Consider the following 24063-nt stretch of genomic DNA (forward strand, 5'->3'; position numbering starts at 1 on the left):
AGGCATTCTTTGATCCGATTGTGCCTTTCAAAACCAACCAAATGACATTAATCCCTAGTTTTCCCACTTTGAGCCTGAAACCTTTTCTTTGGACAACCACATCTACCTTTTTTTTTAGTGCTTACATGCACTATCCCTCTCTTGGCCCAACTTTCTTGAGTGCACCAAGAGTGTGCAAATTATAAAAGAAGATCAATGTTTGAAGTTGTCAAAGACAAAAAGATACAAGTATCCCGAAGTTGAGAAAGCAGAAAACGACTTCTAAAAAAAAAGGTGGAAAGAAAACAAGAAAGACAAAAACACCCCTACAAGATCAGTGAAAAAAGAGAAGGAAAATACTCCAACAAAAGAGGAGAAAAAACTCAAAAGAAAGGGGTGAAATAAAAGAAAGCTCTTAGAAATAAGGACTCAAAAGAAGTCGAAACAAAGGGGTGAAAAAAGGAAAAACTCCAATAAATGAGTATTCAAAAGAAGTCGAAAAAAGGGAGGACATTGAAGAGGATCTGACGCTAGAGGCGTATTAATCGTCAAAAGTACAAATTCAGTGTGACACTCAAGGAGGAATTAAGTCACTCTTATCCTAAATATATATTCTACCCGTCCCTAAGCCTACGTTACAAGCCAATGACAAGCCCTACATGATCTCATTCCAAATATTCTCACATTAGTGGAGATTTACATAAAGGCCAAGCATATAGTATCACAGTTGTATGCGTTGAACATTCTTGCGAGTGTGAGTACACTTTGAAATATGTCTTCAAATAATACGCTTAAAATACGTGTGAAATTGGACCTGTCTTTGTTGTGAGAGCACTTGGAACATGAGGATTGGTACAATTCAAAACCTTGTTTGAAGTAAGATGAACAAATCTTGTTAATACTTAAGTATGTTTGAGGTATCACTTGAAGCTGTAAGAGTTACCTTAAGTTCAGTCTTAGTTAGAAAAAGAAAAAAAAAAGATTTGCATGTGATCATTACTCATGGTACCAATTGTAGTTAAGACTTGACGTTTTTTTCACATTCTTTATTCTTCACAAAAAAAAAGGGGCAAGCACTCACTCTTTAATATTTTCCAAAACATTTTTTTTATTCCTTTCCATTTAAAAAAAAGAGAGAGATTTTGCCTTTTCTTTTTAAGTTTTTTATTGTAAAAAGTGTCATTAGGTTAATCCTGTCAGTGTGAGATGCCTATTTTTTACTTCATTAGGTTGTCCGTCCCAAAAATAGGATATATCTTGTCTTTAGGCTTTGAATATCGCGGATAATATTATTTTCCTATTTTATCATGTTCATATTGTACAGTTTCTACTGATGATCTTGTCTCAGATTCTTTGCAGCATTCATCATCTACATGATTGAAACTACATTTGACCTGATTCCTGGCTCAACAGGATATGTAGGCGCCACGACGGCTCGGTCATTGTCACGACCCAAGCCTAGGGCCTAGACGTGACCGGCGAATGGGGAACCCGAAGGAACCCCAGACAAGCCTCATAGCGTATCTTACACATCATTGGTCGCGGAAGCAATTAAAATGACCATAAGCGATAAGCATAATCAAGGGGGAAATCGGGACTAAGGGAGCAAAAAAAAAAAAAAGAAATGATACATAAATACCATAGATGAATCAAGCTCAAACATAATACACAACTTGTCCAACACCACCTCTAAACATAGGTACTTTAGCGGGGGCCAAGACAAACAACTGGGCTCACCCTCATAGTCAAAACATAACTAAAAGGAAAAGTCTTATACATAGCAAAAGATCATAAGCAACGTCCCCGGAATAGAGGACTCACCAATAACCTTGATAGAAAATCGTATTAGCCACGCGGAGGACGAGGGTCAAGCGGTGCTCCGGTCCCTACATGGTGACATCATGTAGGCATAGAGTATGCGTTAGTACGTTTGAATGTACTAAGTATATGGGATGCAATGCAATGCAACAAGGGATGGACATCATAGGCAAAATGCATAATCGTACCCGATAGATAGCATATTAATGAGATGATATGTATAATGATGCTTATATAAAAATCATATTTAGTAGGACATAGTATATGTGTAGTGAGTGACCATCAATATAGTATTTCCAAGGCCTACCACCCCCTTGGAGAGGCGAAAGAGGTACAAACCCCTCAATATGGTTATACGGGCCTACTACCCCCCGTACTAGGCAACCAATGTACAAACCCCTCGATACGGTTATACGGGCCTACTACCCCCCGTACTAGGCAATCAAGGTACCAACCCCTTGATATGGTTACCCGGGCCTACAACCCCCCGAGCTAGGCTTGATCGACTCACACACTATATAGAGAAAATCATATACATGTATCCATTTCATCATCATTTCAATACTTATATAATCATCCGACTCATAGGACGTACATTGGACCTTCCATTTCATAAGAATTCTATAAATGGCATTTTATCAAACATATGGTGGGCTACTTGTTCATGTAAATAAAATCATGTGTTTCAAGAGTACTAAGTCCAACCAATTTCAAAATCCATATAAAACAGCCCACCAACAACATACATATATATATACATATATAACAACCTTCATAATTTGATCATTGAGGCATGAAAACCATAAACATCATATAATCATTCCATTTCATGATAATATACAAAAATAGACCATAATAGGATGTGTAGTAATAATTCCATAATTCAAGAGTTCATAAATGATCATAAGGACCCATAAACTTGAAGTAAAATAGAGGATAAATGGTTGGACTTGTGGAAAGGAAGGTTTCCACAATCAACCCACATACCTCAACTTTGGAGAATTCTTGATGAAGATTGGAATGGAGAATTGCTTGAGATTGAATCTTGAATCTGGAATTAAAGCTTGGGATCCTTGAATTTGGTTGATGATCTTGGTGGAATTTTTGGAGAGGGTTTAGAGAGAGTTTTTGGATGTTTTGAAGTTAAATGACTAAGTATGGATATGTCCCCTTTTTATAAAAACGTCCCAACACTTAGAAAAAAAATTTGAGGCGGGTGAACAGTGTTTTCGGCTACTGGAATTTGCATTTTCTGTCGGACAGGTTTTACGAAAATGGTCATAACTCCTTCATCCTAACTCGGAATGAGGTGAAACAAATTGCGTTGGAAAGCTAACTCACAGAGCTTTAATTTTGATAGTTTGAGCTCCTTCCAGTTCCTTGTGTGCTGAGAGATATGCCCCTTTAAAGTTGACCCTCAAAATCGCATTTTTTGCGATTTTCAAATTTTGATACGGTTGTTCTAAAATTCGGGTTAGACTCATTTCCCACTCAATTTGACCCCCTGAATAAGAATATGAAGTCGAATTTCCGAAATGATGCACGGATTTTGAGATATATGGAAATTACAATTTTAGGTGTTTTTGAAGCACATTTTCGGGCATTTTTGGGGTCGTTTCAGTCATGTACCCAGTGTCATGTTCTTTTCTCCTTGTAATAAAAACTGGGACAGAATATTTGAGAATATCTCAAAAATTCACAATAAATGTGCTATCTCCAGCAAGTCAATATTGAAGATCATTTTGAGATTTGCCAAAAGTTCTAACTGGGACAGAATTTTTGAGGAAGACCTCAAAAATTCCAACAAGTACTGTCAGAAACTTGATAGTCAACTTCAAATGATTCATCATCGCTTGAAGTTCAAAGCCAACTTGCAAATCTTCATTATTGTCATGACGAGCCAGCAATGCCTAGTACAAATCTCCAATAAGACATGAGTCACAATAAACACAAAATGGTCAAGAGTAAAAATGTTGGTTGCTCACATGTATCAAAGTGATCAGACATTTTGTACACATTCTCTTTTAAAAAACATTTTCTCAAGGTTTCTTGACTAAGTCGCTAGCTAAGGCGACATTATGTCTACTAATTTTTCCTTCTCAAGTACAGGAACAGGTAAAAGCATTGAAGCGATGACACTTTCAAGACAAATCATCGAGTCATCCACCTCGTTATAGTTGGACAATCATCGAGTCATCCACCTCATTACAGTGGACAATCATCGAGCCATCATCCACCTCGGTACAGTGGAAAATCATTGGGTCATCCATCATTTGCATTTTTCATAGTATTTTTAGTTGCTGAAAGGGCCATTGCATTTTTTATTTGCCGAGAGGGCCATTGCATTTTTCATTTGCCAAGAGGGCCATTGCATTTTCATTTTGCCAAGAGGGCCATTGCATTTTCATTTCCCGAGAAGGCCATTGCATTTTTCATTTGCCGAGAGGGCCATTGCATTTTTCATTTGCCGAGAGGGCCATTGCACTTTTATTTTGCCAAGAGGGCCATTGCATTTTCATTTTGTCAAAAGGGCCATTGCATTTTCATTTGCCGAGAGAGTCATTGCATTTTTCATTTGCCGAGAGGGCCATTGCATTTTCATTTTGCCAAGAGGACCATTGCATTTTCATTTTGTCAAGAGGGTCATTGCATTTTTCATTTGCCGAGAGGGCCATTGCATTTTTCATTTGCCGAAAGGGCCATTGCATTTTCATTTTGTGTAGAGGGCCATTGCATTTTCATTTTGCCAAAATGGCCATTGCATTTTCATTTTGTCGAGAGGGCCATTGCATTTTTCATTTGCCGAGAGGGTCATCGCATTTTCATTTTGCCAAGAGGGCCATTGCATTTTCATTCGCCAAGAGGGCCATGGCATTTTCATTTTTGCCAAGAGGGCCATTGCATTTTCATTTTTGCCAAGAGGGCCATTTCATTTTCATTCGCCGAGAAGGCCATTGCATTTAAGTCGCATCTATTTGGAGGTGAAGGATGTGCACCATATCTATTCAACGTTCAAGTCGAAGAAAACTTGCGTTGAAGGATATTTGCATTTAAGTCGCATCTATTCGGAGGTAAAGGATGTGCACCCTATCTTTTCAACGTTCAAGTCAGTGAAAACTTGCGTTGAAGGATATTTTCATTTAAGTCGCATCTATTTGGAGGTGAAGGATGTGCACCCTATATTTTTAATGTTCAATTCAGTGAAAACTTACGTTGAAAGATATTTGCATTTAAATCACATTTATTTGGAGGTGAAAGATGTGCACCATATCTATTCCACGTTCAAGTCGGAGGAGACTTGCGTTGAAAGAATTTTCATTCATCTTATCGATGGATATACATTCAAAATCCTACCGATAGATCATTTTTTTCATTCGTCCTACCGATGGACACACATTCAAAATCTTACCGATGGATCATCTTTTACATTCGTCCTACCGATGGACATACATTCAAAATCATACCGATAAATCATATTTTTTCATTCGTCTGATTGATGGACATACATTCAAAATCCTATTGATAGATCATCTTTTTTCATTTGTCCTACCGATGGACATACATTCAAAATCCTACCAATGGATCATCATCTTTTCTTATTTGTCCTACCGATGGACATATATTCACGTCCTACCGATGGACATGCATTTTTATCCTACCAATGGATCATCATCTTTTTTCATTCGTCTGATCGATGGACATGCATTCAAAATCCTATCGATTGATCAACTTCATTCGTCCTATCGATGGACATGCATTTTTATCCTACCAATGGTTCATCTTCATTTGTCGTATCGTAAAAGATGCTACCTTTTTCCCTGTAATTTTGTCTCCACTAATGAGTTTCATCTTTGTTTTTTTTAGAACATCCAAAAGGATGCATTCTCAGTTTAGCCACATGTGCAGACTATTTCAACAAGGACGCAACACAACGTGGAACCTTTTGGAGGCAAGTCCGGGGTCGACTTCCACCACATTCCAACCGTACTTTTATATAAAGGTCATGTGTTCAGTCAAAATCGGGTTTGTCAATTTTCGTTGTTCACGATTTCTTTCATCAATCATATCCAACGAAAGGGACAGTTGTTGACACCCAATTTTGGCCTAACATTTTTAAAATTCGTAACTTTTAAGTTTTATTTATTTAATAGTTCAAAATAAAAAATTTATAGTTTTAAATAAGTTTATCGATAACTATCCTTATTTATCAAAATTTGTGAATTTTATCAGTTAATTTTAAAATTGCATTTTTACATGTCATTAGTTGTGTTCATTAAATATTTTTTAATATTCATTTTATTTGTTACATTTACTAATATTCATTTTGATATTTTTGCACAGTATAAAAATTCATTCAAAATACAAATAAAATTTACATATACAGATTGATCGATAAATTTGGGCCACAATCCCAAGCCCATTGTTTGAGCCCGTTGTATTACAACTCCCCTACTTAAGTAAATTTAGGTCAAAAGCAAAGGGGTGGTGAATTTATTTTTTAGAGTAGGGTTGTAAATTTTTAGATAGGTTTCACTATTCATTCTCCGACTGCCACCCCGAATTTCGGCCAAGGTCCGCCAACCTAAAACCCCATTCATTTTCTCCTTCTCCCGGCGAGACACCACTGAAACAACCTCCAAATGACCACCTGAGTCCACCACCAAAACCCCTTTGGTTTCTTGTTCTTTTTCCAGTGACATAGTCACCATAAGCAGCTCCAAACAACAACCAAACAAGCCCACTGTCCAGCATCTCTCTTCGTTCTCGTCATCTTCTCCGGCAAACTCACAATGCCGGAGAAGCTAGCAGTCATCACAAAACCCACAACCCTTCCTATACTCACTGCCTTCACACATCCAAAACCCTCACAAACGACCTCTCAAACCACCAGCATACCCGCTCAAAACCCCACCAAGGCCTTCCATGTTAATAAGACAGATTTTTATTTTTTAAGTTATTGTTTAATTCATTTATTTCTATTCATATTTATTTATTACTAACACTTTTACTAAGTGTCTTTACAGGTATCCGGAGCTGCTTCCCATTGAAGCTATTCGAACAAAGTTGGAACAATATTTTGATTCATTATCGTATAGTATTGATGATAGACAAATCTAGGTTGTTTCTTATATTATTTTATTTTATTACTTGTGTATTTTGTATGTTTGTTTTATTTGTATATTATTTTCATCTCCTCCTCAATTTGAAAAAATGAACTCAGTCGGGACCCACAATTGTGGATTTCGAAGGATGCCTAACACCTTCCCTTCGGAATAATTTTAACCCCTTACCTAGAATCTTGGTTTTGTAGATCACTTAATGGTTTCCTAGTTTTTTCCTAAAATTAGGTGGCGACTCCTTTAAAATTCTTATTTTCTTAAAATTCTTTTAAAATTGAATCAATTGTTTATTTTATTAGTCACCGCGTCGTTTCGCGCTATTTGAATAGAGTAGGGATGTAAACAATGAGTACTTTTTATATTAATTTTTTTGATATGTTAAAAGTGAAAAGTAAAGGAAAAATATATTTTCACTATAATGGACAAATAAAAGTAAGCGAAGAGAGTATTTGACAACTTTCTAATGTTTTTCAATGATTGTTACCTGTTATTTTATAATGTATTGTGTTAAATCGATCGTTACGTAAAATAGGTCTTTTCAACATTATCTAGCGATAGATTTAAACGAAACGATACGATACAATACAATACAATAAAATTTAAATAACAATCAAAACAAACATTGTACTTGGACTTACAATACAGTATGACCATCGAAACAAGGTGTAAATTACAAGAATGAAATTGGAAAAATGTTAACATAACTATATAAATAATGAAAAAGGAATTAATATATATTAAAGGGAAAAATGACAAATATACCCCCAAACTATCATAAATGGTATACAGATACCCTCTGTCATACTTTTGGTACATTGGTGCCCCTATCGTTCAAATTTTAGAGCGTATATACCCTTTTTATTAACGATGAGACACGTTTCTCAATCTAAAACACCTACCCGAAATTCATTAAATTTCAACCAATAATTTAAAGACCCGCCCAAATTAATTTTAAAACCGACCCGAATAACATAATACCCACCCCAAATTATAATCCAAAACACTTCTTCATCTTCTCAATCGACTTCTCAATCTTCTCAAGAACTTCTGGCTAAGTTCTTCATTTTCCAAGTCATTGTCCATAGCAAATGATCATGCCAAGCCTAAATGAGTTCAACCCTCCGTATATTATTAATTAAAAGCTTCAATTTTCTTCCCCACCAAAACCTAGAACTCCTCATTCGCATTTCCAAACTCCATCATCATCGAGCAACTTTCGTTTGCCCTCTTGCCATTGTCAAAGTACCGGAGAAGGCAGCCTAGCTCGGAGATGAAGTCTCCAACTTGTAACTCCTAGGATTTGAGAAAATAAAAAAATATAGCTTTTTAGGATCTGGTGTCAAAACCAACGGAAGCCACTGATGGACCGTATATGGGGTTTCGTGGTTCAGTCCCAGACTTAGGTAAAATTTGAGAATTAAAGATGACACCTACAGCCATGAACCATGGTCCGTTGATTGACCCACAAATCGTAGGTTGGTCCGTCGTTGGGGTCTAAAGGTTGATGATCTATGATCCTACCCACAGTCGACCAGTACGGTCCGTGGTTGGACTCCGTAAGTGAGGGTCAACATCTATTTAGAGGAAAATGGTTGTTGGGTCAACTTTAAACAGTCATATCTTTTAGCACAAAATGAATTAGGTGGCCCATCACCTATCAAATTAAATATATTTGAATTCTCTTTCCAACGCCATCAAGTTTGCTAAAATCCAAGATCAGAGTAAAAAGTTATGATCATTTTAGTGAAGCTATGTCGGGCAGAGCATGAACGATGACCCCAGACGATGGCCGATAGTCCAAATGACGGTCCGTCAGTCCCACCGTGGATGGCCTTCGTCAGCTTTTAAGTTAGGATCCTTTTGGTCTTTTCCCTATGTGTTGGGGTCCTTAAACTACATCGTTTGATGCCTATACACGTCATTTTACTCAGTCTAAGCCTAATAACCTAGTCAAACATACCTAGAACCCCTATTCTCCAAAAAATCATCTAAATTAGAATGAAAAGAAGAGAAAGAGGCACTAGTTTCTTTCAAGAACAAGCATCAATGTTCTTCAAATTTCAACCCCGAAATTCAAAGGATTTCTCCGTAGATTTCGTCACCAGGTATGTGAGATTTCACTAGTGGATTCTTTCATCCACTAGGTCCCTAGAATTCAGTCAGTTATTTGATTCTCCATATCTTGTTTAGACCTAGGGTTTCTAAAACCTTGGAGATTTGTTGTGATTTAGCTGTTGTAGTATTTTTAATCGAAATAACATGTTTCTTGGAAAGTTTGCTTAATTCATTGTATGAAAACTCAGACTCTAGTTTGTGTAAATTCTCTTAGTTCATGAATTATACTTGCTAGGTCAGTTAAACAGGAAATCATGCTCCAGATTTTGAATGTCACATTCTCAGTATATAAATGTTGCATTTTCAGTTAGTATGTCAGTAATTTGATCTATTCAGTATTTAGTGCATTTTAGCTTCATATGTTGCCATGCCCCGAGCCTACACCCCAGAAGTGGCTGGCACTCGAGAACCATTGTTGGCCCCAAACGAACCCTTGGCCTGACTTACTCACTCAGCGGAAGACTTAGACATAAGAAAGAGAATCCAAATACAAGATAACTCAACATGTCTCAAACTACACTCATAATGTTTTTAAAATAAACATTTAACTTAGCCAAAATGGCAACTCAAATCTGAACATAAGCCAATAACAAAATGATGACGAATGAACTAATATCTGACTGCCTATCTATGAAGCCTCTAAAACAACTGAGATGGATGTTGGGACAGACCCACGACATCCTAATGAACTAAAATGATAAAGTAATAAAAAAAAAGGATCCTCTGGAATGCAAGGAAGCTCACCAACAACTCTGAAGCTCAACTGGATCAACGATGTGCTGGATGTTGATCCTGGTTCCCTGCGTCTGTATCATAAGACGATGCAGGCCAATTGACATCAGTACATTGAATGTACGAGTATGCGAGTTGGAATGCTAAACACAACTTAAGCTTGAAAAGAATCTGAAAGGAACTGAAGAACTTACCTGACTCAACCGAACTCAACATAACAAAACTCATTTCAATATAAAGCAGTTTAAAAACAAGTGCAATATAAAGAAAAACTGTTTAAAATATGATGTCAACTCTGTGTGTATGCAAAGATACGTATAACTATGAGATGTATGTACAAATAGAAATAAACTGATGTATATAAAAAGGGAAAATGTATAAGTACCCCCCAGTCTATGCTCAAAATCCTTGAGACACACTTAACCTTTACTAAGGTCCTATTACCCCCCAACCCCGAACTTATTTTTTAATTAATTTTCTACCCCTTTTCGGCCTATGTGGCACTATCCTTGAAAAAATTGTCAACACATGTTGGGCCTACAAGATAGTGTCACGTAGGCCAAAAAGGGGTAGAAAATTATATATAAAATAAGTTCGGGAGTTAATAGGACCTTAGTAAATGTTAGGTGTGTCTCAGGGATTTTGGGCATAGGCCGGGATGGGGGGTACTTATGCATTTTCCCTATATAAAAATACAAAATACTGCTATGGAGTTTCTCTAACTGACAACGATCACTTAAGAGCTATAGTGATAATACAACATTTTACCTCACGCTGCCAAAGACCATCTTATACCTTGTTGTCACGACCCGGGAGCACCCCCAAGTCGTAACAAGGCGTACTCGACCCCGAAGGGGTCTTATACAAGCCACATAGTCATTCATTGCATTCAATAATGAAAATAGTGCGGAATAATAATAAAAAAACTTATTTACATCCACACATTTAAACTTCTTAAAACAACTTTAAAAACACACAGCGGAAGTCTAAGTCTCACATGGCCATCTTAGACACAGTCGCAAAACATAAGTAGGGACACGGCCCTTTACAATCAAAAGAAGTCTATTACATGAACAAAAGAACTTAAAAGTCTTGTCCTCGAATCCATGAGGACATACCAAGTCTTGGAGGAAAGCAATCCAACACTTCAAACTAGCTAGGAGTGATCACTTGCCGGAACCTACACTTATAGAAAATAGAGAAATATGGAATTAGCACAATTAAGTACTAAGTATGATGACCATGCAAAACATGCTTTAAAAAGGGACATTTTAGTTAGAAACCATGCATTATGCCACCTTTTTGAAATATCATGAACAATAGTATAAAAGACATACAAGACAAGCATAACATCAAGTAAGTCATAATATCACCTTTAAACAATATCAACATGAAAACCTTTACCTTGGACCTTCACCTCAAGAAACCCTAATGCTATACCTCGTGCAATGTATGGATGACGTCCCATACCACCATCCATACTAAGGCACCACATTGAGGTCACTTAAAGTAACTTATCATTCCTTCTTTCACCTTTGCACAATATTCATACATAAGAGGTATATCATTAATTAAGACATGACAAGGGAAAATAACTCATAATATAACCCAAGTATAGCATGCATCTCATATTAAACATTCGAGAGCCAACATTCTTTAATAACCTCATTTAGGGCACATTTGTGTCACATACATTAGGATTTAGAGAAACTCACTATGACCCTCTCCAAGCCTACTCGTGCAATGTATAGGTAGCATCCCATACTACTACCTACACTTTGTAGAGCTTATCAAGAAACCATAATAAAATCTCACATGATGGGAAGTAAGCGTTTAACCGACATAGACCATGAGAGCTTGTCATGGAATCCGGTGTCATGAATCCCCACACCGAAAAGAGGTGGTCTACTTGCCTAAGGAAGACCGGTATATATAGCTTAATGGATCCACTAGCTTCCTATGCGGGCACATAGTTTATGGGATAAGGTCGACGATCATTGAAACTCATGCCTAACTGTCGGGGGAGTTTCCATCTAACCAAATCCGCTCGGTGCTTAGCCTACATTCCCATAGAATAGTTCATTACTTTGACATCATCACACATGAAAGGGTGCCATAAGCCTACCGATTCAAGGTACATTATTTAACACATGAAAGGGTGCCATAAGCCTACCGATTCAAGGTACATTTAGGAAAGCTCATTAACTCCTCTTGAAAGGGTGTCATGGGCCTACCGATTAAAGTCTCATCATTAACCTTTATGGAAAGGTGCCATAGGCCTACCGAATCCAAGGTTCATTACTTATCATTAATGGAAGGGTGCCATAAGCCTACCGATCCAAGGTTCATTATAAGCATGTGTGGAAGGGTGCCATAAGCCTACCGATCCAAGGATTCAACAATCAACAATATAATCATTTATACAAGAAAAGGATGCATAAGCCCTACCAATTCAAGGTATACTTTATATTGAAGAATCCTTCATATTCTATCATTAACATTCATGAGTGTCAAATTGAGAAATAATCTTTCAATAGTAACACATTTACATTCATAACATGATCACATTATCTTCATTGAACTCTCATTCATACAATGTCATGATAACACTTCAATTTCTTATAATATGCCTTCAAGGCCATGGTCACAATGTAACAAACAAGTAAACAATTCTAAGTCAACATTAGCTCCTCATGTCTTGCCTTTAAGGCCATGGTCACAATACATTCCATAATTAAACACCTCCACCATAAGTGGATCAAACCAAGCAAGAACAATTTTATCCCTAATATGAGATTAAGCCAACTTACCATCCTCCAAAGCCATAATAACCATTACTCAATTCCCAACAATTCTATCACCACAAGGTGATTCGCCCATAATTTGCCCATAAGGCCACAATCCTCAATTCATCCATATACCAACAATTCATCAACATTAAATCATAGGCATTAAACCCACTTCATAAGCAAATTCAAGTCTTTTAATGAAAACATGGGTTCTTGAAGAAGTTTCATACAAAATCATCTTAAAATCATAAATACAACTTCAATTCACCAATATAATGACTTTGAAAACATTTTACCCATAAACCCATAACTAGAATAGAAAATAGAAGTTTTGTTCTTTGAAGACTTTTGAAACCCTTTTTAATGGACTCCTTGAAGGAAAGATAATCAAGGATCAAGGGTCACCATACCTTTGCTAAGATTTCCCAAGAAAATTGATGAAGACACCACCTTCAAACCAAGCCCTAGCTCCAAGTTCTTGACTTTCTTAAATGGAGGTTTGTAGAGAGGGAAATGTTTTTAGGGATGGGAATTGGATTATGGTATCTAGGAAATAATATAAGTCCTTTGAAAAAAAGGGTCCAACACTTAGAAAAATTTTCAGGCGGGTGAACAGTAATGAACAGTAACATTAGCTACTGAAATTTGCCTTTTTCTGCCGGACAGACTTTACGAAAATGGGCATAACTTCTTCGTCCGAACTCCGAATGAGGTGAAACGAAGTGCGTTAGGTAGCTAACTCAAAGGGCTTTCCATGGATATATTATTGGCCACCCAACTAATTTGTGTGCTAGTAGGTATGACCCTCCAAAGTAGACCCTCGAAAAAGGCTTCACTTGGAAATTTTGGATTTTGATACGGTTGCTCTAAAATTTGGGTTAGACCCATTTCCCACTCAATTTGACCCCCTAAACAAGAATATGAAGTCAGATTTTCAAAAAACGAAACGGATCTTTTAATATACAGCTAAACAAGTTTCCGGTAACTTCCGAAGCACATTTTTTTTTTAAGAACTTTTGGGTCAAATTCAAATATAATCATTTCATTAAGTTCTCGACTCCAAACTCACATGTGAGGCTCTAGTTTCACTCTATCATTTTCCGAGTCGTTACACTTGTGGGGGTATAGGACTTAACTCACTAAGTGGATCCACTAGTCTATGCTAAAAAACATTAAAGGATTCATCTAAAAAGTATGACCATTTTCTACCCATGATGACTACATGGTTTATGGGGGTTGTGGGTTCTCTGAACGTTCCTCCATATCGGTGCTCAATACTACTCCCAAAATATGATACTAGCTCGTTATGTTTAAAAATATATTTCTTTCTGTGATTTGAGATAATTGCTCAAAGGCTATCTTGGAAATCAAAGTTTCCCCTCTTGCTTAATTATGAAAGCACTTACTCTTTTCTGAAAACTAGCCCGAAGGCTCTTTGGAAATCGAGGTTTCCTTTCTTGTTTAAATGTGAAAATATTTTAAGCCCTTTGGGAATACATAGTCCCCATATACATTTGAAGAAATGAACTTCAAGCTTTAATCTTTACTCTTTACTCAACTTGAACTTTAAGTCGTAAAATAAAGTTAAAAACATTTGCAAAAGACTTCCTGAAAAGACTCTAAGAACTTCCTAGACTTGGCTCTTGACTTTCCTTGAATTTGAATTTATGAATTCGAGGTTATGATTCATGTTTCTGGATTATTTCTAGATATTTAGAAGTCATTTAGAGTAGTTAGAATAAATGGAAAGTGTTAGTACACTTTAGAAGGACTTAAATAGGCTAGACAACAAAAATTGGTTAAAAAAATGACGATTTGGGCGCATCCCGGGCGCGCCGCACCAGCCCCAACTTACCGGGGCTCAAATCTGGCGCACTGCTGGCGCTATAGGGGAGCGTCGCTCGACCTGTTCCTCAGGCAAATTTCTGATGAACTTTTTATCTCGTTTTTTGATCCAAAATCGTTTTAATCCGATTATTTTTCCCAAATTCACTTTAGATTCATGTACCCAAATCATATACACAAAATCTAACCCAAACAACACTTAATCATCAAGAAACTCCTTAATCCCAACTCATATTCAAGAATGAATTCAATTCAAGAACAACTATCAAGAACATCAATTTCTCAATTTTTTAGGAAGGAAATACGTTGAGTTAAACATGTTTGGCGCGTGGGTGAACTAATTCAACGCTATGTGATCTCACATACCTTGTAGGGATCACCCTCGACGAAATACACGATCTAAGCTTGAAGAACTTGACGATTCCCTTGCTTTCCCCTTCTCTTTTCTCCTCTTCTTTTTTCTTCTCTAAAACCCTAACTCTTTTTCAAAAGTGTAAACTGAACAAGTTCAATTTAGACCCTTAATTAATTCACTAAAACGAAATTAATTAATTGGATAAGGAAAAGACCAAAATACCCTTCCAAAATCCGGATTGGACATTTCCTTATTCCAATAGCCCAACTTCCAAATGACATAACTCACTCATACGAACTCGAAATAGCGTAAACTCGGCAACGTTGGAAAGATCATTCCAATAACTTTCCTACCATATCTGGAAGTGCTCCTAACTCATCCTGAGCTAGAAGTTATGGCCATTTGAAGATGACCAAAAACTCACTTTTTCCTAACTTAAAACAAAATTTCCAGATTTTCCTTCTTTCCAAAAATGACTATTTCCAATTATTGGCTTCTTCCTATTTATTTCAATTTGCGAGATATTACATATGTATTTAGTTGGGAGTAGATCACTTAGCACCGAGTTGGACTAGGGTTTAACGTACACTCATAGTTCCAGAACTACGTGCCCGCGTAGGATTATAAGTCCCTTCTATTGGGCATCAAATATAGTGATCACACCAGTCATGCTTTTACACCCCTGGCAAGGTATATTGGATCCTCTCGATGGGGCGTATACATCAAACTCCACATTTAGCTCACGTGGTTTATGTCGGTTAATATTAGCTCCCACAGACAGACTCTTAGTGAATTTGACCAAGTTTTCAACATTTATATCAGTATACAGTTCAACATGTTATCTTCATGATTAGTACTTGGTCATTGCATTTAACTTAGCTTTTCAATTATGTTTCAATATTTATATTCTTGTTCAGATTATATCATTGCTCATTTATGCTTTGTTCAACTCATATATATTTATTCAACTTAATATATATCATGCATGCTCAGTACATTCCAAGTATTGATGCATACTTTGCGCTACATCTTTTCATGATGTAGGTTCAGGTACTCAGCATCCAGATCACGTTTAGATCGATTCTCGATCTGCATTCAGCAACTTTAGTGGTGAGTCATCATATTCTGAGGACAATAAACATGTTTTCATTCTTGTCTTTACTTTTAGTTTTCAGTTTATTAGAGTTAGTTGGGGACATGTCCCAGCAACTCAACTTAGTTAGAGGATTTTCAGACATAGTAATAGATTCAGCTTCAGTTGTTAAATGGTTGTCAGTTATCACTAAACTCTTCGTATGTTTTATATATTCAGACTATTTGGGTTTTGTCCCCACACTAGATATTTATTGATTTAGCTTCCGCATAGTTAATGCTCTACTTAGTTATTTGCATTATGTTTATGATATGTCAGACTCAGGGTTAACTTGGGATCACTCGTGATCCTAGGTCTCGTGTTACGTCAAGGGAGTAGCCTCGGGGGATGACACAACTTAACCCTCGCCGACACTTAGAAACTCATCGAGTATCTTCAGGATAAGGTTGGAGGTTCCACTGTCGTCGTCTTTAAGAAATATCTTTTTGGATTTTAGATGTTCTCCAACTTAACCCTTTTGTACTGCCGTCGTCACCGCCCTGGTGGAGCAGCAATAGATGCTCCAGCTGTGGATGAGGAGAGGCGGAATTTGACATAGTAATCGATAAATTTTCAAGTAATGCTCTATGTAATGAAAAGCACAAAAGACGAGAAGCAAACGAGATACGTCACTGGTGAGAGAAGCCATTGAAGAAGAAGTGAGGAAAAAATGAAAGAAGAAATGGTTGCATTCCCATTTTTCTATATTTGGGTCAAGATGCTTGTGGGTTATAACTTGGGTCATGTGTTTAAGTTATCCGGGTCAAGGGTATTTTTATTTTTGGGTAAAAATTAAATCATTTTGGGTAGGTCATTAAGATGATGTCACGTGTCCCGTCGTCTATCATAAGGGTATATATACTCCTAAATTTGGACAGCATGGGCACCAATGTTTCAAAAGTATGACAAAGGGTATTTGTCTACCATTTATGATAGTTCGGAGGTATATTTATCATTTTTTCCTATATTAAATTAGTAGGTCAGCTGCCTTTTTAAAAGGGAAGGCGCATGACGCCATAAGCCTTGACTAACGGCATTGCCATAGTGTTGTCCTTTTGATTTCATCCTTAAATTATTTACCTTTTTGGAACTTTTGATCAAATTTATTATACTTTTGGCTCCAGACTCAGTTATATAAGATATAACTTCATTTATCTAGGTAACAAAATAAAATACTATTAAATTACTTTTTTTCATTGTTACATTCAGATCTCTAGGTTATGGCGATGATTTGTAATCATGTCAATGATGTTCAGACATTCGAAAAAGATTACAAGATCATTCGAGCTGTGATGTTGAAGATACGGTATGCTGACGTGATCTTCAAATCCCAACAACAAATTCTTGGTGAAGCTTTTTGACAAAAAAGAAATGAAGAAGCAGGTTGAGTTGTGGAAAACACAATTGCAAGAAGAGAAAGTCAAGTCGCATCAGGAGGGCAATAGAGATAGAGATAGAGAAGCGACTCGCATTGCTATTGCGAGCATCAAAAGAACAATTGAATTTGACGATGCTATTCAAGCCGAAAGAGATTTCCTGGCCATCATTGGTGCTAAGAATCCTTGGTAAAAGAGTTCATATAGTTCATGTAGGCAAAATCAATAAGCTCATATCGTGTAAATAAATAAATAATTGATACAATCGAGCTATGTAATTATTTAGCATTGTGATAATTATCCATCTATGAAAATATTTATTTCGTTGTGAGTTTACAAATTTCACTTTTCAGAGATACAATGTGCTTGGATACGATCAAAAGATAACTTAGCTAGTTATTTGTATTTATCATTTATTAACTAGATTCTAGATAGGAAGACATACCACATGCATAAAATATTACTTAAGTACATGCTTATGTTGTTGTTGTGTATAAAAATATCCTTTGATTTATATTATGTGACGATATTTGATTTAATATCAAATTTAAAACAAAAACCAATTCAAGAAAAGGCAGAAATTGGAAATTGTTCCAAGGCATAACTGTACATAAAGCGGAGGTACGTAGTGTCACAAATTGAAAAGCAGGGCTAGATTTAATTAAGACTTCAAAGAAAGTATATAGATATATAAGCTTAGTTCAACAATTACTATGTAATTGGATTTTCGGTTTCTTGGAGGCCTAATTTCTATTTCTTGAATTAGGTGTTTTTTAGTTAGTGTTTGATCATAAATTTTTATGTATTTTGAAAAATCATATTTGGATGAAGTTTCAATATGTGTTTTGATCATAGTTTTTGAAAATATATTTCAATTTTTTCAAAAAATAAAACACAAAACAATACTTTATGCCTATAAGTTCTAGAAATCATAACCTGATCTTTTTTTAAAACCTACTAAGAACACAATTATTAACTAGTTTAATATGTCAAATTATAATTAGTTACGAAAATCCATTGGTGCAAAAAATAATAATAACAACAAATGTAGTAACCAGCTACTCCCTCCATTTATTTTTACTTGTCGTATTTGGAGTTGACACATCTATTAAAAAAATTGTGATTAACATGACCATTTTACCACACTATTCTTATTAATTAATGCTTAGTATCAAATCTTGAAAAATGATTTGAAAATAAGTAATTGATACTAAGGGTGTGTTTGGTATGAAGGAAAATATTTTCCGGAAAATATTTTCCAATTTTCTCATGTTTGGTTGGGTTAAATGTTTTGGAAAATGTTTTCCAAATCAACTCATTTTCCTCAAATTTAAGGAAAATGACTTCCCTTCAAAACTTAACGAAAACATTTTCCAAAACTCTCTTCCAACTTCAAAATTTTATTTTTTCACCCATACACTCGACCCTTCCCCCAACCCACCCCCCCTACTCGCCACCCCTACCCCAAAAAAAAAAATTAATGTTTGTTTTTAAAAAATATTTTTAATTTCAAAATTTCATTTTTTCACCATACCCTCGACCCCCCACCCACCTCCTACCCAGCCCCCCCACGCACCCCACCCCCGCCCCCCAAAAAAAATTTAAGTTTGTTTTTAAAAAATATTTTCAATTTCAAAATTTCATTTTTTCACCCTACCCTTGACCCCCCCACCCACCTCCTACCTAGCCCACTCCCCCCACCTACGCACCCCCTACCAGCCCCCCACCCCCAAAAAAAAAAAATTAAGTTTGTTTCTTAAAAATTTTCAATTTCAAAATTTCATTTTTTTATCCCTACCCAGCCCCCGCACCCCACCCACCCCCTACCAGCCCCCCCACCCCCCAAAAAAAATAATTTAAGTTCGTTTTTAAAAAATGTTTTCAACTTCAAAATTTTATTTTTTCACCCCAACCCTCGACCCCCCCACCCATGCCCTACCAGCCCCCCACCCCCAAAAAAAAATTTTAAGTTTGTTTTTAAAAAAATATTTTCACCTTCAAAATTTCAATTTTTCACCCCTACCCTCGATCCCTCACCCACGCCCTACCACCCCCCCCCCCATCACCCAAAAAAAATTTAAGTTTGTTTCTAAAAAATATTTTCAATTTCAAAAATTATTTTCTACTCTAATAAAAATAAAAGATATTTCTCAAAAATATTTTTCATTCATAAATCAAACACTAAAAATCTTTTCCGAAAAATATTTTCTACTCACCAACCAAACATGAGAAAATAAGTCAAAAATCAACTTATTTTCCAGGAAAACATTTTCCATGAAAAACATTTTCCTTATACCAAACACACCCTAAGAGTAAAATATGGGGTGGGGGATGATAATTATCTTTTCTTGATATGTTAAATGTCTCAAGTAAAAGTGAAAATGTTCTTTTGAAATAGTAGACAAGTAAATATGAATAAATAAAATATTTTTAATATAATAATCTTATCAAACTTAAGCTAGTATTTGACAACAAATTTTGGATAAGATTTCGAATATTTATTTAAATTTGACCATAAAATTTAATCATATTTTGAAAATTTTATCTTCAAATATAAAGTTCCTTTCCATTCACAAACCTTTATATTTTTTCCAAATAAAATACATATCAAATAATATTGAGCATGCATTTTTAGGAATGCATTTAATGAGTGGAAAGGGCAAACACAATTAATTGGAGTCCATAATAGAGAATTTTTATTATTTTTTTAAAAAATAAAATACAAAAGTTTAGGATAAGTTTTAAACTTTTTAACTTAACTCAACAATTACATTTTAGCCCAAAAACAATTTGTTTGTAGATTGAGATTTTAGGTTTTTTGCCTATTTCTTTCTTTCAAAACTAGATAGGAGTAATTTTTATGGCCAAATAAAATTTGCAAAAAAGCAATATAAATGGCCTAATGGGTATGAAGTTATATTTGGACGTGTATTATATTTGGAAAAAAGTTAAAGATTTGTGAATTGAAGAAAACTTGAAAATATTTGAAGATTAGATTTTTAAAATCTAGTCAAATTTCATGATCACACTCAAACAAAAAATTGAAGATAAACACTCAAAATCTTATCCAAAATCTATTGTCAAAGCTTAGGACCTATTTTGCCCCAAGAATACTTGGGAAAAACTTGAAAAGTGGTATTTGGTCATATAATTTGACAAATATATTCACCAAGCATTCCAAGTTCCCAAATGGTCAAATACTAGATAAAATTAGTATTTGGGCCAAGTTCTAGTATTTGAGAATTTTAAAAAAAATAAAAATTACCCCAAACTTTTATATTTTATAAAAAAAAATACTCAATATTTATTAATTCCAACTAATATTTGTTACTACCTCCTCCGAAAAAGTTTGAGTTCTAATTTGAGTGATAAAATTGAGAAAAAGGAATATTTATGTTTTGTTATTGTTAATTGTTACCAATTAACAATAAGGTTATTTTTAATGAAACATACTCATTAAAAAATTTGAGTATGTGAGTAATGTATTGTCTTGCCTATATGCTATATTGTTATTTTGTTATTGTTAATTGTTACCAATTATATTATAAGGTTATTTTTAATGGAACATATTCATTATAAAATGATAATATAAATTTATGGGTATTTTATATAATTTTTAAACTTATGGGTGTAAATCATATTATTTAAAATAATCAAATATTTTAAAGAAAACTTGGGGCCGAGCACATGGTGAAACTTCACCCAAATATAATTTGCCAAGAATATTTGAGAACTTGGGGTCAAATCCTAGCTTAACAAGATTAGAGTGTGTTTGGTACAAATGAAATGTTTTATTGAAAAAACAAGTGAGTTTCTTACTTATTTTCTAAAATATTTGTGTGTAATCTAGCTAAACATTACAAGACAGGAAGTGGGGGATCAGAGTTGGGGAGGAGACAACGAATTTAATATGTCATTTATAAAATTTGTTTTTCTTAATTTCATTCGAAAAGTCATTTAATCCTCATTTAATTTATTTTTTTTAAATATCAATTGTGAATATTACCATTAACAATAACAACAAAACAATACAATCAAAATCTTATCCAAAATCTATTGTCAAAGCTTAGGACCTATTTGGCCCCAAGAATACTTGGGAAAAACTTGAAAAGTGGTGTTTGGTTATATAATTTGACAAATATATTTACCAAGCATTCCAAGCATTCCAAGTTCCCAAATGGCCAAATACTAGATAAAATTAGTATTTGGGCAAAGTTCTAGTATTTGAGAAATTTAAAAAATTTAAAAGTTACCCCAAACTTTTATATTTTATAAAAAAATATTCATTATTTATTAATGTCAACTAATATTTGTTACTACCTCCTCCGAAAAAGTTTGAGTTCTACTTAGAGTGATAAAATTGAGAAAAAGGAATATTTATGTTTTGTTATTGTTAATTGTTACCAATTAACAATAAGGTTGTTTTTAATGAAGCATACTCATTAAAAAATTTGAGTATGTGAGTAATGTACTGTCTTGCCTATATTCAGGGCCGGCTCTATGCTTAGGAAATTAAGACTTTTGCCTTAGGCCTCCAAATTTTTATCAAGAGTAAATTATGCGTTAAATTTTTATAGAAAAATTGATTATTTATGATAAAAAGTATAATTTAAGAAAAAATTATTATTTTACCCACTTTAATAACTTTTGTACTTTGTTAAAAATAAGAATTAATAGTGAAAAGTGTTGAACAAAGTGAATTACAAATTCTTTTTTATTTCTTTTTAAATTTTAGTTTCAAGCATTACAAAATGGGGTATACCAAGTCATTAACTTCTTGAATCAAATTCTATTATTCTAACTCTTATCTTTATTTAAAATCTGTCAACTTACTACTTATAGATATATGTTACAATTCATATAGTAATTGCCTCACTGAAAGGATGTTTTTCAATGTTGAGTTGATAAAATCTTACCTAAAACTAATAACTGAAAAAATAATATTAGATAATAATTTTCATCTAAATAGTGTAAGAAAAATAATTTTTGAATAAATATGCATATGAATATGAAGTTTGTTTTTATTTTAGGCTTCAAATTGAAATTTCGCTTTAGGCCCCCATTTACGTTGAGCCGCCTCTACCTATATTATTATTTTGTTATTGTTAATTGTTACCAATTATATTATAAGGTTATTTTTAATGGAACATATTCATTATAAAATGATAATATAAATTTATGGGTATTTTATATAATTTTTAAACTTATGAGTGTAAATCATATGTTTTTAAATAATCAAATATTTTAAAGAAAACTTGGGGCCAAGCACATGGTGAAACTTCACCCAAATATAATTTGCCAAGAATATTTGAGAACTTGGGGTCAAATCCTAGCTTAACAAGATTAGAGTGTGTTTGGTACAAATGAAATGTTTTATTGAAAAAACAAGTGAGTTTTTTACTTATTTTCTAAAATATTTGTGTGTAATCTAGCTAAACATTACAAGACGGGAAGTGGGGGATCAGAGTTGGGGAGGAGACAACGAATTTAATATGTCATTTATAAAATTTGTTTTTCTTAATTTCATTCGAAAAGTCATTTAATCCTCATTTAAAAGATTTTTTTAAAATATCAATTGTGAATATTACCATTAACAAACAACAAAACAATACAATCAAAAATTTAAAATTTTAATTTTTAAATTTCTACTTCAAAATCGAACCAAAGTAAAAGAGACATAAAATGAAGGAGAGGGAGTAGTGTATTTGAGCAGATCTTGTAATTGAAGGAACCAAAAGTATACAGAGGAAGCGTAGAAGTTCAGGCACACATATCTGTCAGGTTTCCTATGCACCAAATTATTAAATTTATACTTCCTTCATTTTATTTTACTTGTCCTATTTAATAAATCAAATAGAATTTTAATATTAACAAGATTAATTTAAGAGAAAAAAGCTTGATATATTTCTCAACTTTATTATTTAGAATTATGAAAATGATTCATATATATTGTTACACAAAAGAATTACATATACCTTTTTCCTCTAACAGAAGTGAAAAATTAATTATTTTTTTAATTAAAAAAAAGTCTATCTAGGAGTACATTTGATCCTTCTAACACATTTTTTCTGACTTCTTTTTAATTCAACGGCTAATTTAAATTTATTATTTTGATGGTAAATTTTTTCCACTTATTTTCTTATAAAAAATTTATTATAAATACCCCAATTTTTTTCACAATATAAAAACTAAATCACAACATATATATGCAAAAACAATAGTTTTAATTTTTTTTCTTTTTTTTTCATTCACATTTCTTTCTTTTTATTTCTCTTATTTTTACACTAAAGAGTAAAGAATGAGCAAGAAAATGAAATAAGAATATGAAAATCAAATAATAATAATCAAAAAAGTCAAAAAAATAATTTATGTGTGAAAAAGTTCATATACGTGATTGTAAAAATAAAATAAAAATAAAAAAATAATTTATCATTTTTATAAAGGTAGGGATATATGTGAGTTATTTTTGTAACGGTAAGCGATACATATGAGCGAATTTTGTAATGATAGGGTATATCATATATGTGAGCCAATTTTATAAGTATCTAAATATATATGAACTACTTTTGTAACTAGAGTATATCAACTCTAAATGACACAACTAAATGTATTTTTCCTTTGTTTGATTAAATACACCTTGGAGTAATTTTTTTTTATGATTTCCATTCGGTGTGCAATACTCACATTGAAGTCGGAATTTCAGAGTGCGATTCGACCACTTGGTTAGTAGAAGGCGGGAATGATTCTCATATTAATTTCAAAATAAACAAAAAGAAAGCTTAAAAAAAGGTGCTGTGAAGAA

This window comes from Solanum verrucosum, unplaced genomic scaffold (genome assembly GCF_900185275.1).
Source record: "Solanum verrucosum unplaced genomic scaffold, falcon-dt-bn FXZP01000079.1, whole genome shotgun sequence".
In the NCBI taxonomy this organism is placed as follows: Eukaryota; Viridiplantae; Streptophyta; class Magnoliopsida; order Solanales; family Solanaceae; genus Solanum; species Solanum verrucosum.